The sequence below is a fragment of the Callorhinus ursinus genome, unplaced genomic scaffold (assembly GCF_003265705.2).
Source record: "Callorhinus ursinus isolate GAN/ISIS: 27379988/994484 unplaced genomic scaffold, GSC_fseal_2.0 scaffold23, whole genome shotgun sequence".
Lineage (NCBI taxonomy): Eukaryota > Metazoa > Chordata > Mammalia > Carnivora > Otariidae > Callorhinus > Callorhinus ursinus.
In genome coordinates, this window is record NW_027397085.1 from 2,580,359 (window position 1) to 2,593,660 (window position 13,302).

A 13,302-nucleotide genomic window follows, 5' to 3' on the forward strand; every position below is an offset into this window, starting at 1 on the left:
CCGGAGATGGGCTCCAGGGCACAGCTGCTGGCTGGCAGAGCCGCCGGCACTAAACGCGGGGCCCGTGAGTTGATAAGCTTTTAGTGTGAACGGTTTCCCACGGGCAAAGGAGTGGAGGGCGACCCTGGGCTGGCTGCGGGCGTGTGATGGGAAGGCTGTAGGGGAGCGTAAGGACCGTAGTGAAGGAAGCGTGGGAACCGGGAGCCTCTGCCCTCCGGCGTCACCGAAAGTCCCGTCTGGCCCCAGGTACATAATGGATGTGAAAGGGCCGGGGTGGAGGGAGGGGGGGGGGGGGGGAAGGTAGTGATTTCCTTTCCTAGGCCCTAGGCCTCCCGGCCTTCTGAAAGAGGCTACCGGGTCCCTTCGTGTCCTCAGGATCTAGGCTCGGCTTCCGGTACCCGGGACTCTGGGGCTCCCATGCGGAGGGAAACTGCACATCTGAAAAAGAGTGCCCTGGACGACCTGGCTTTGGGTTGTGCCTCTCAGGTTTTGCCTCATCTGGCCACTCATTTTCTCAGGGTCCTTACTTGGTGCGAGCTAAGCTCGAATATAGCCACGTGCTCGGGGGACATCCCCACACTAACTAGTAGTGAAAATTGCTGTTTCTTTGGTAGTCTGGGAGAGACGGTAGTGGGTGTGTTTTAAACTTGGAGGCAAATCAATATCACAGGCTTTCTTTGGAAGGCTAATCAAAATCGATCTTGTGGTTTAAAATTTAAGGGTCATTATAGGCATTGAGAGTGCACCCATTCCCATGGGAAGATTTCTCATTTGGTTGCCACTGAGTGTAAATCCTAAAAAGACCCTTGCCCTAGGATATAGTTTTGTACCACCGGGCTACATGTGATTTTTAGGAATTATTGTAATTGTTACTCAACTAAGAGCACAGTCGAATCTCCTCGAAGGCAAGGACAAAAAGGCATGATTTTCCTATGATAAAGAAAAATTATATCTTCATGTTACCGTAGGAATTAGAGGTAAAATTGGTGGGTAGGATTCACAGAATATTTCAATTCTACATTTTCTAAAGGGTATTTTTAATATAAGGTTAAAATATTAAAGAAGATAAAAACATGCTCATTTGGGATTTCATATAAAAATGGAACATTTCTATATTTTAGAATTCTATAATTTAGCATAATAACCACATTTCTGAAATGTCTGTAGATGAAAAATACGTTTTCTTGTTTTTACATTTCATCATATTCTCTCGTCTTAACGTAGTGCTGTTTTTTTTTTTTTTGAATTGAAATCGTAGCTACTGTAATCTCAAGTCACATTTAAGAGATCAGTACAAATTACAGATTGCTTTACCAGTGAGCATGGAAGGTTGTTTACAAGGATGCTAATTTTACAGCTTTTTTATGCTGCTATAAAGCATAACTTTATGATGTAGGAATGCAATAAAGGATGCTAAATGGAATCCTTAAAAATTGTATTTCTCAAAAGCAAGGGGGATCTTTCATTTGAAAAAAAAAAATGGCCCAACTCAGAACACTGATGAGAAGTTACAAATCAACTGAAGTGATAGGTGCTTTCAGAGATACTTATATTTCATAATATAGTGGTTATTTATCAATATTATAATGAAAGTGTACGGACTTTTTTCACCTGACCTGAATTTAGAGTAGTATTTGTTTCTATAGCAATAGATTTTTGTGTTAAGAATCCTGAATATTTTAATGTCATATATGCTGTTAGGATAAGGGAAGGCAACCTGGTCTAAATTGTTAAAGTTGACAGTTTAGAAAACGGTCATAAAAATGAGAGAATGAAAACCTTAATCATAAGCCTGAAAGATTTCTGCATTTTGAGGGAGGAAAAAGAGCCTAAAAGCAAAATAATGCTGCTTCTTATTTTTCACTCTTTATCAGCAGCAATTGTGTCTCAAAACTGTTAAAGTTATAATAGTAGTTACATTCAAAAGGGAATAAAGACAATAATGGTGACTAATATTAGAACACAAGGTAGATAAGTACAACATGCTGGATGTCCTGCCTCTAATGAATTGTACTTTTTGCTGAGTTGCCTGTTGGTATGGTATTCAATGCCAGGCATTGAATACCATAACCACATGCTGGCTAGAAAAAGTCAAAGTTTATCATGATGTTACTATGTGATTGATTTATTTGAATATACATATTCATCCTTGTGTATTTTTTTCCTCCAGATTGGTACTCAATATATGTGGCATAAGATGATGGCCTAATAATGATGTTGCACTTAGTTTACCTTTTGCTGATGGTGGAAGAAATAGGGTGTAGGAATTCAACCTACTAAAGATGATGTTAGGTATTAAATACAAAATAGGATGTGGAGCAACTTGGGTAAATCAAGGTAGATGTAAATGGAGAATACAGACAAACTCCTAACATTGGAGCAATTTATGTTTGATGTCCTCAATGACTGCTTCTTGTAAAAATGAAAATGTTTTTAATTTGTATTGTGGACTTTATATTTTAATTTTTAGGATAAAGAAAAAACTTAGCCCACAAAGATGTGTCTTCTAGTAATGGCAGTAGTTAACCTGTCAGTTGAAAGAATGTAACCTTCCTTTTCTCCTTTTCATGACGTAAAGGTAATTTCATCTGAGGGCATTTATGTGAAGAAGCAACAGCATGGCATGGTGAAACTACTGGCTCATTAATCGTGGCATCTACTTCCTACAGGGTTCCTTGATTAGTTAGATTCATTCATTGGGCATTTCGGAGTTTTTGATTTGTCACCATTGACTAGGCTCACTTTGTTCAAGCTAAATTGAGCCAGAAGCAATGTTTATTAGTAATTTTGTAGTACAGGCTACCCTAATAATTCAGCCCAAATATCTCGTCTGAAAAATATCCATTCACCCTCACTTCTAATGTGGATTGCAGCTGTGTTCATAGGGAATTGAAAGAACACAAGTGATTGGGCATGTATTTTCTAAATTATTAATATGATGGCTAATAGCTGTAAACCCATCCTCGTATCCAATGCAGAAATTATGATTCATTTTAAAAATGAAAGCAGCAACAAAGGGGGGCACCCCCTGCCTGGCTCTCGGCTCTGATCAGTGCAGAGCTTTTGGTACAGGAACCATGGCCTATTTAGCATGTGGTCATTACGGAGGGAAACAGAACAATGCCTTTCGCTTTTCTTCTTGTGTGCTCTTTCAAAATAAGGCATGCATTTATAAGACTTACTAGAAAATGCTTTTAAAGAATTTTAGGCATGAGCTACAAAGAGGCCCTCTCTTGATTTTGACAAAGTTGTAATCAGTCTTTAAGCAGGCATAATTAGTTGTTTGTGCAATTAAAGTGCATCTTCTAGTCACATGATCAAATATTGCATATATCCAAGTTTCCATCTTTAAAGCCGAATTGGATTTGAGATAGACTTGTTGCAGTTGCTCATGCTGCCACAATCCCTTTTAGTTCTGAGTTGAAGTAAATTCACAAGTACCAGGAATAGATAATTAACCCACATGACATATATAGTATATGTTTTTTATATCTTTCATTGAAATGTCACAGGGCTTTACATGCTTCTGCTCACAGTCATTATTGAATCTATTTAAGATAAACAAGGTCAGATTAAGAACTCTAGAAACCCTTACTGAAAAGATTATATGTGATACTTAAGAAATTAAAAAGTAAAAATAGTAAAACACAAAACATAGGTATACTGACAGTAAAACAGATTCTTTCTAGATTTTATAATTGCAAAATTCTGAAGGGGTTCAATGAGGCTGAACTGGTTTCTCTTCTAGCTGTCCTTATATTATTATCACATGCTTAGTCTGCCATTGGTACTCCAACAGAGTATTTCAGAAATAATATTTTCAGATCGTGTTTATTATCTTTCCTCTAGTACCCTACATTTGAACCCTGTTTTCCAGTTTACAGAGCACACCATCTCTTTTTAATCATCATGTCACCTTTATGAAGTAGATATTATAATCTTTATTTTGCAGATGAAGAAATTGAAACTCATAGAGGCTAAATAACTTGCCCAAGGTCACATACCTAATAAGTGGCAGAGATCATTTTTTAAGTCAGGTCTTCAGATCTTTCAGCAATACCATTGTATATGTGACATGTAGATATTGTTTTTATTCTTAAAATATTTTCAAGGAAGAAACTAAATCACTTTCTTTACTTAGAGGTTTAACAATCCAGCTCTGTTATTTAAACAGGACAGGTGATTTTTGACGGGACATGATAGCTGCATTAAAATTAAACATGGTTTCAAGAGTCTAGAAAGCACCTTTCCTCTTGAACTTCACTGTCTTTCTAGAAGTGAATTCAAGGTGGTTCTACCATGCCACTGAGAAGACTCTTTATTGTGTGAGGAGTGTTTGTCAATGGAGTTGTCTTTTTGTGACATGAGCTTTGGGCTGTTGTAACAAGAAACCTGGGAACCGGCTCTGAGAGTACTTTGCGGGGGGTGGGGGGTGTTGGCATTGTAAAGGGGAGGGGTTGGTTTGACTGTCCACAAGGGAGAGCATCCTTGAATCCCTTGGTGCTACAGATATGTTTCTTGTCTTTCCCTGTAAGATTTTATAGGGAGATCTTTTGATGTTGCTTACCATATTAAATAGTCACAACTCAGGATAATCTGTTTCTCATTTTTCTGTCCTTCACATATTAGAAACCCACCGTCAAACATAGAGTCATAAAATCTTAGCATTTGAAGGGGTATTTGAAATTACCTAGTTCACAGTCCCTGACCACAGTCGTTCTTTTTCATTTATCACCAAGTGGACTTGCAGATTCTGGTTGATCACAAGACAGATCTCCAGTATTGGCTCAATAGCCAGGGAATCCTTCATTTTATTGACCTAGTCTGCTTTCTGTTCTTGCTGCTACAGTCTTGCCTTATTATGACTTTACATCAGGTGTCTTAGTACATAGATGATTTTTACTTTTAGCCTTCTGTTAATATTTCCATCAGTATAACACCAGGTTATGGTATGGTACCACATAATCCTATCTCTTGCTTTACACAACCTGTGTTTATTTCTTACAGAAATTCCACTGTAAATGAAGTGATTCTCAAGGACAGCTCCCCTTCATGTAGTGACTCAGTGATCCAAACTGTTTTCACATTTTGTGGTTTGACCACCTCATTATGGAGTTTCCATCGTCTTTTGGGAAGGAAAAGAAAAAGCTGCAAGGCTGTGAATTGGCTCCAATGCTTTGGCCTGGAAGTTTCTGCTTATGGTCTAATAAGCAGGAACGAGTTACATGGCTTCCTGTAATTGCAAGAGGGCTGGCCAGTGTAGGGGAGCACATGGATATTCAGTGAGTAGAAAATATCTCCACAGTCTTACTTTCTCTGTCATAAATACCCTTAGTTCCCTTATTTAACATGCTTTTCGTACTTAGAAGTCAACAACTACTTTTTTTGTGCTTATTGTAAAGGCAGCAGAGATGGGGGTACCAGAGAAATAGTTGCTGTCCAAGCTCTTTTTTTTTTTTTTTTTAAGATTTATTTATTTATTTTAGAGAAAGAGCATGGGGGAAGATGCAGAGGGAGAGGAAGAGAGAGAATCCCAAGCAGACTCCCTGCTTAGTGTGGAGCCTGATATGGGGCTCCATCTCACAATCCTGAGATCGTGACCTGAGCTGAAACCGAGTCAGATGCTTAACGGACTGAGCCACCCAGGCGCCCCAATGTCCAAGCTCTTGAGGATCCTATGTATAGATTATGAGACAAGACAAATACATTTTTAAAATAAAACTACACACGGCCGTTTTTTTTTTTTAAAGATTTTATGTATTTATGTGACAGAGAGAGACGCAGCGAGAGAGGGAGCACGAGCAGGGGGAGCGGGAGAGGGAGAGGCAGGCTTCCCGCGGAGCAGGGAGGCCGACGCGGGGCTGGATTCCAGGACCCTGAGATCACGACCTGAGCCGAAGGCAGACGCTCAACGACTGAGCCGCCCGGGCGCCCCGCACACGGCCATTTTTCATGGTTTGATCAAGTGCTGAGTACTCTGATCCATAGGATAAATGCGGTGGAAATTCAAAGAAGTAGGACCCCCTGGGGCTAGACCGCTGGAAATTCAAAGAAGTAGGACCCCCTGGGGCTAGACTGCTGGGCAGGGCTTCCTGAAGGAGCTGGGCCGAAGAGGACAGCGATGTCTCCCTTTAGGAATGTCTCTTCCACTTTGCTGGAATTCTTTGACTTCTCCTTCCGGGCTTTGTTTTCAGATCAGTGAATTAGGTGTGGTATATTTCTCTCTATTATTACTAAGTTCTCTATTATCGTCTTAAATTTGGAGCCATTGATCAGATTTAGGTCTCTAATGACCAGGACAAGCTATGGTGGACCATCTGCCATACCCACATTATTAGCCATTTCTCATCTCATGTAGTGCTGTTAGGGTAGCACTGGTGGATAGTATGTAGCGTTGGTACAATATCACCACATGGATGAATTGTAGCAATGTAATTCCCCAACTTCTAGCATTGACTCTGGCACATAGTAGGTGCTCAAAGATGTTTATTAAGTTGAATTTAGGTTAGATGTGTTAGTGCAATAAGCTCTCAGCTTATTATTCTTGTTACTTGTCTGTTACATCTAGGGGAGTAGTTACCAATTAAAAAAATGTCATATATTAAAGGGCTTATATGATTGTTAAGATGAAAAATAAATCACTCCTGACTACAAGCAAAATTATATTTTCATTCCCATAAAAAGAGACCATTCTCATCCTATGGTGAGCTCAGTGCTCACTTGGAGTGAACTAGTTACCCATGGGAGGATAATTACCTTCTCCAAAGAGCCGGGCTACCAAGTAGTGTCTTCACAAAGATAATTTAGTAAATGATGCCCTGGTATCTTGGAAGAGTTAATATGCCACTCTTAGAAACTCCAGTGACAGGATTGTTTCCCACAATAGAGGGAGGAGCACACGCTTGCCAGGAAACCTGCTATCTTAGATTTCCCCGTTGGAAGACTTAAGAGCTTCATTTTCATTTTCAGCCTAGTGGCTTCTCCGAGAACTGGTTGTATGCCATGAGACATTACAGATTTGAAGAATTATGATGAGAATTTTCTTAGGCATACTAACTCCATAGCAGGACCTCAAGGGTTGCTTCGGGTACCCTGGATTAGGAGATTGCTCCTTCTCCAGGAGATGGGTTTTGTTTTTGTTTCCCTTTCAGTTGTAGAAGAACAATCCTTGCCCCTATTCTACGGCAGTTGAGGACCATGAAGATAGGCAGCATCGTTTGGAAATCATAGTTGTAGTCCATGATCAGCTATCATTGAACTATGATCTCAGTCGTTTCTTAGCAGCTATAAGCTTCTGTTTCCTCATCTATTACCTGAGGTCCTTTCCCATTGCTAACCATATCTAATAATGCTGTTAAGTCTGTATGGGTGACCAGTGTGGGGATGTCAGTTTAAAAATACTTGTTAATCAGAGGACTGGGCAGGTCTTTGACTAGTCTTTCTTTTAAAGGTATTGTTCTTTTATTTGGGAGGAAAGATCTGATTTTGAGTCAAGTCAGCATTGTGATAAGGGGGTGAAAAGGGGAGCACATGACATCAGTGCCTGCTGAGAGTTGCTGCCACTGATAACATCCCTAACCTCCTTGTAATAGGACCCAGGCAAGGGGTTGGGACTGCACTGGGATTATTTTCCAGGATAGGAAAGGAAGATTGGAATATGCCAGAATTTAACTCTCCATAGAAACATGGCTGAGCTAAGAAATCCTCATCCCTGTCCTTAAATGATTAGTGCCATTGGGTTTTTATATCATTCAGTAAAGTATGGTTAGTCCATGGATTCAACTGAAAAGGAGAAATTAGAAAGAAAATAGACAACCTAGTCACATTCTCCTATAAGAAGCACTCAGTAAATTTTGGTTGGATTGACTGGGTTTGTATAGTACTAGTTCCTTGTATAAAGTTCTCAACGCACCTGGACAACTACTTAGAAGCTAGTATGTGGCAGTGGCACTGTATTTATTCACTTGCCAAGGCAGTGCTAGGTGTTTCTGACCACACGGGAGAATGAAAAGAATGGGCAGCCTAGTGGCTGTTCAGGTGAGTGCATGGACGTAGGCCAGGAAGTATCTCTGCTCATACCTCTTTTTATGTATGGATGAAGGCAGATAGTTCAAGTCCAGGGGAAACTAGTGAAGTGTGTGAAGTTTTTTAGGAGGCTTCGGCTTTCTTCTCTCCCCTGACATTTTTAGTCAGGACCTTCTCTTTCAAATCTTTTTCCCCATTCAAAACAGGAAATTAACAGTTATCATTTGCATTTTGACTGAATAAATTTAAAGCAGTGTGCTAACTCATCCATTTCAAACCCTTTTAGTGTAGAAGGAATGTCTTTATCTTAATTAAAAAATTAACCATTAGGAAGCAAATAAGAATGATGTTGGAGATAGAGTGTTTGCACAGGGGCATTCTTCAGTTTAAGGAAATTATACCACACCTGAGATATCCCCAGATAAATCTACTTTAGTTGTTTAGGGATGCTCCAGAAGTTGGAGAAAAAGGAGTGAAGAAAAATATTCTTGGTGTGGAAGGTAGAACATGGGTGTACTTTATTATTCTTCAAATGGTATATATATTCTTTTGTTTGTTGGACATTTTCACAATAAGAAAAAACAACAAAGTATCAGTTGAAATTTCCTCCCTGCCACAGTGTCCTATCTTCAGACATCAGCTTTTCTAGAGTAATCAAGATTTTACAGATTTCCTTAGAGACTGATTGTCTAAAAACTTCTGAGGCTACAGAGGCACCTTCTACATTGTTGGCTTCTCCTAGGTGACACCCTGGGCTCCACAGTTACTTGGGCCTTTTATCTGTCTCCTAGCTTTAAAGTAGTCTTCCCCACACACTGCTCCCCTAACAGACAAACAAACAAACAAAAAACAAACAAAACCCCAAACACCTCTTTTTCTTCCCTATCTTTTTTCCTCCGCTTTGAAATTCCCAGAGTCCATTTTTATTATGTAATATACTGCTCTGAGCTTCTTTCTTCCTTCCCTGTGGTGATCCTGTTCTTCCCGCTAGGCAGGCAGTCCTCATCCTCCTGGCCCCAAACTTCTGCTGCCTCAGGGACACCTGGAGCTGGGGTCAGGGCTGAGGACAACGAAGAGCTGGGACCTGTTGTCCATGCATCCCTCAGGTAATTGTGGTGAGGGGGAGAGGGAAAATGGAGGCTTAATTGGGTATAACACAGGAAAGTGAGCATAGGGAGAGGTTGAGACAATGAAATCTGAATTTTGGGAGAATGACATCTGGGACTTTGTCTCTTGTGTGTATTGATGATTAGTTTAACTGTTTCTTGGCCTGAATGCATGGCACCTGACACTTCCTGAATGGTAAAAAATAATCGTTGAATAAAGGATACTGAGGTGGTAATAAGGTGAAAATACAAAATTGACTTTGATTTTAGGTACTGGAAAAGCAAAAGAGGAGTCAAATGATTTGCAGTGTAAAAGTAAAAAAAAATTATTTTGATGTGAGTTGCTTATCTAATTATCATGAACCACTGAAGCAATTATATATAAAATCAAATACTTTAAAATGAAATTTGAGGGTTTTTTTGGTAATGGTAGTAAGTTCTACTAGACGTTATGTCAGATAAAGGGCTGATATACAAAATCTATAAAGAGCTTACCAAACTCAACACCCACAAAACAAAAAAGCCAGTCAAGAAATGCGCAGAAGACATGAACAGACATTTCTCCAAAGAAGGCATACAGATGGCTAATAGGCACATGAAAAGATGCTCAGCATCACTCATCATCAGGGAAATACAAATGAAAACCACAATGAGATACTCACACCAGTTGGCATGGCTAAAATGAACAACCTAGGAAACAACAGATGTTGACAAGCATGCACAGAAATGGGAACCCTATTGTACTGTTGGTGGGAATGCAAACTGGTGTAGCCACTCTGGAGAACAGTATGGAGGTTCCTCAAAGAGTTGAAAATAGAACTACCTTACGACCCAGCAATTGCACTACTAGGTATTTATCCAAAGGATACAAACATAGTGAATCGAAGGGGCAATGCACCCCAATGTTTATAACAGCAATGTCCACAGTAGTCAAACTATGGAAAGAGCCCAGATGTCCATCGATTGGTGAATGGATAAAGAAGATGTGGTATGTAGATAGTGGAATATAAGCCATCAAAAAGAATGAAATCTTGCCATCTGCAATGACATGGATGGAACTAGAGTGTATTATGCTAAGCAAGCTAAGTCCGTCAGAGAAAGATAAATACCCTATGATTTCACTCATATGTGGAATTTAAGAAACAAAACAGATGAACATAGGGGAAGGGAAAGAAAAATAAGGTGAAAAAGAGAGGGAGGCAAACCATAAGAGCCTCTTAATTCTAGGGAACAAACTGAGGGTTGCTGGAGGGGCGGTGGGTAGGGGATGGGATAATTGGGTGATGGGTATTAAGGAGGGCACTTGATGTAATGAGCACTGGGTGTTATATGCAACTGATGAATCACAAAATTCTTCCCCTGAAACTAATACTACAGTACATGTTAACTAATTTGAATTTAAAGTAAAAAAAAAACTTATTGAAACAAAATTCTACTAGATCTTAGGTAGGGTGTATTAAGGTAGGAAGGAAGGTCACTGGTCATCTAATCTTATTGCTGGTCAAATCCTTCACACAAATTCTAGACCAGATGGTTATTTAGCATCAGTTTAGACATCTTCAAGAGATAGGAAACCCAGTACCTGATAAGGTATTTCATTTCTTCAAATACATTCTTATATTACACTGAAACCATCCCTCCTCTGTCTTATCCTTGATGTCCCAGAAAACAAGTCTGCAACCATTATTACTTGACAGGTCTTCCCATGTGTAAAGAGAGCTTTCCTATCCTCCTTCCTTTCCTAAAATCTTTGAAAAGATAGGGGGCTAGGGTCAGAGGTGCCCAAGTTATCAAAAAACACGTTTACTGGGGCGCCTGGGTGGTGTAGTTAGTTGAGCCTCCACCTCTTGATTTCAGCTCAGGTCGTGATTTGGGGGTCGTGAGATAGAGCCCTGCGTCAGGGTCCAAGCTCAGTGTGGAGTCTGCTTAAGATTCTGTCTCTCCCTTTGCCCCTACCACTCGTTCTTTCTCTCTCTCTCTCTCTGAAATAAATCTTAAAAACACGTTTAGGGGTGCCTGTGCGGCTTAGTTGGTTGAGTGTCTGCCTTTGGCTCAGGTCATGATCCCAGGGTCCTGGGATCGAGCCCCACACTGGGCTCCTTGCTCAGTAGGGAGCCTGCTTCTCCCTCTCCCACTCCCCCTGCTTGTGTTCCTGCTCTCGCTGTGTCTCTCTCTGTCAAATAAATAAAATCTTTAAACAAAACAAAAAACATGTTTAGTTGTCTTTATTAAATAGAAGACAGATTTTATCTGTAAGGAGCATGGGGGGGCCTTTTTTTTTTTTTTTTTTACTATCCCAGACATTTTTTGGGTGTCAATTTTTTTTAAATCTGTATTTCTCAGTCTTAAGGGATGGGCTTTGAGAATCTCATTTTGAAGTTTGAGAACCACTGTTTCATTCATTGAAGCTGTCCAGATGAATTAAGTGTAATAGATGCTAATCTCAGGAATGGGTCTCCCCTAAAAAGCATGTTGAGCCTTTCTGACCTCTCTGCTAACAGACTTGGAACAGTCTTAAGTCTTTTATTGACTGAATATTAGCATCAACTCCCATTAGCTCTCATTTACAAGCTTGCTTTCCCCATTTTCTTAGTCATAGATTTCTCAGTTTTAGTTACACTTTCCCCCCATAGCACACGAGTTGAGTTCCTTTTCAGTCTCCTTATCTTCAGCCCTCTAGGTTACTGCTGATGGAGGATGGTCATCTGCTCTCAGCATTCAAGTTTTCTGAGATTATTTCTATGCTCTTCAACCTTACATTATATTTCTAACTTTTCTAACTTGTGTACAAACAATGCAACTCAACATGAATGAAATCCACTTTTAATTCCTTCCTCCATCTGATGATTTTTCTTTGGTTTATCATCCCTTCTAATCCTCATACATGTACCTATTTAAATTTTTAATATTTGTGACATATATATGCATATATAGTTTATATATATAGTTATATGCGTGCGTGCGTGCGTGCGTGTGTGTGTGTATATATATATATTTGTTTTTTTAGAGAGAGAGAGCTCCTGAGCTGGGGAGGGGGGCAGAGGGAGAGAGCGAGAATCCCAGGCAGGCTCCATGCCCCGTATAGAGCCCAATGCGGAGCTTGATCTCACAACTCTGAGATCATGACCTGGGCTGAAATCAAGAGTTGGACACTTAACCAACAGCCACCCAGCTGCTCCCCAAAAATAGCTGATATTTTGTATTGTTTCTGTATATTTTCCATATTGGGGTATGTCTTCATATGTATAGTTTTAATGACTATAGCATATATAGTTTATATCCTTTTCTGATAATAGTGTTAACTATTGTAAATATTGTTAAATATAAACATATTTATTTATTCATTCAAAATATATTTTGATTCCATAGCTCCATCATTCAGTTAAGTATTAAGATTTGATGTATGAGCATGTGTGTGTGTAGGTGAAAGAGAGAGAGACAGAGAGAATGAGATCTCTGTGAAAAAACGAAGTCACTTACAGCTACACCATCCAGTATGGCAACCATTAGCTACATGTGGCTCTTTAAGTTAAATAAAATTAAAAGGTCAGTTCTTCAGTCACAGTAGCCACATTTTTTTTAAAGATTTTATTTATTTATTTGACAGAGAGATAGCAAGAGCAGGAACACAAGCAGGGGGAGTGGGAGAGGGAGAAGCAGGCTTCCCGCTGAGCAGGGGGCCCGATGTGGGGCTCGATCCCAGGACCCCGGGATCATGATCCGAGCCGAAGGCAGCTGCCTAACCGACTGAGCCATCCAGGCGCCCCCAGTAGCCACATTTTAAGTGCTCAAAACCCACATGTGATTAATGGCTACTATGTTGGTTGTTAATATAGAAAGTTTTATTGGGCGGTGCTAACTTGTAGCATTCTAGGCTAGGGAGATAGAGAATCTGGTTGCTCCGCTTCTTGCTGAATTCCATGGGACTGTGCTCTGTGCTGTAGCTGTGGAATTGAACAATAGAAGTGGATAAGGGGTACCCCCCCCAGGGTCTTTGCAGAAATGCATGTAAGAACTTACCTAGCCATGGGGTTTCAGTCTAGGTTCCAAAGTAAAATTTTAAAAAATGAGGTTAAGCGGAAATGAGGAAGGTGATTTTAACTACCAAGGGTATGAAATGGGAGGGATGTGCAGTTTGGGTCTACTCTTTCTGTTCTTGCTATATTTCACT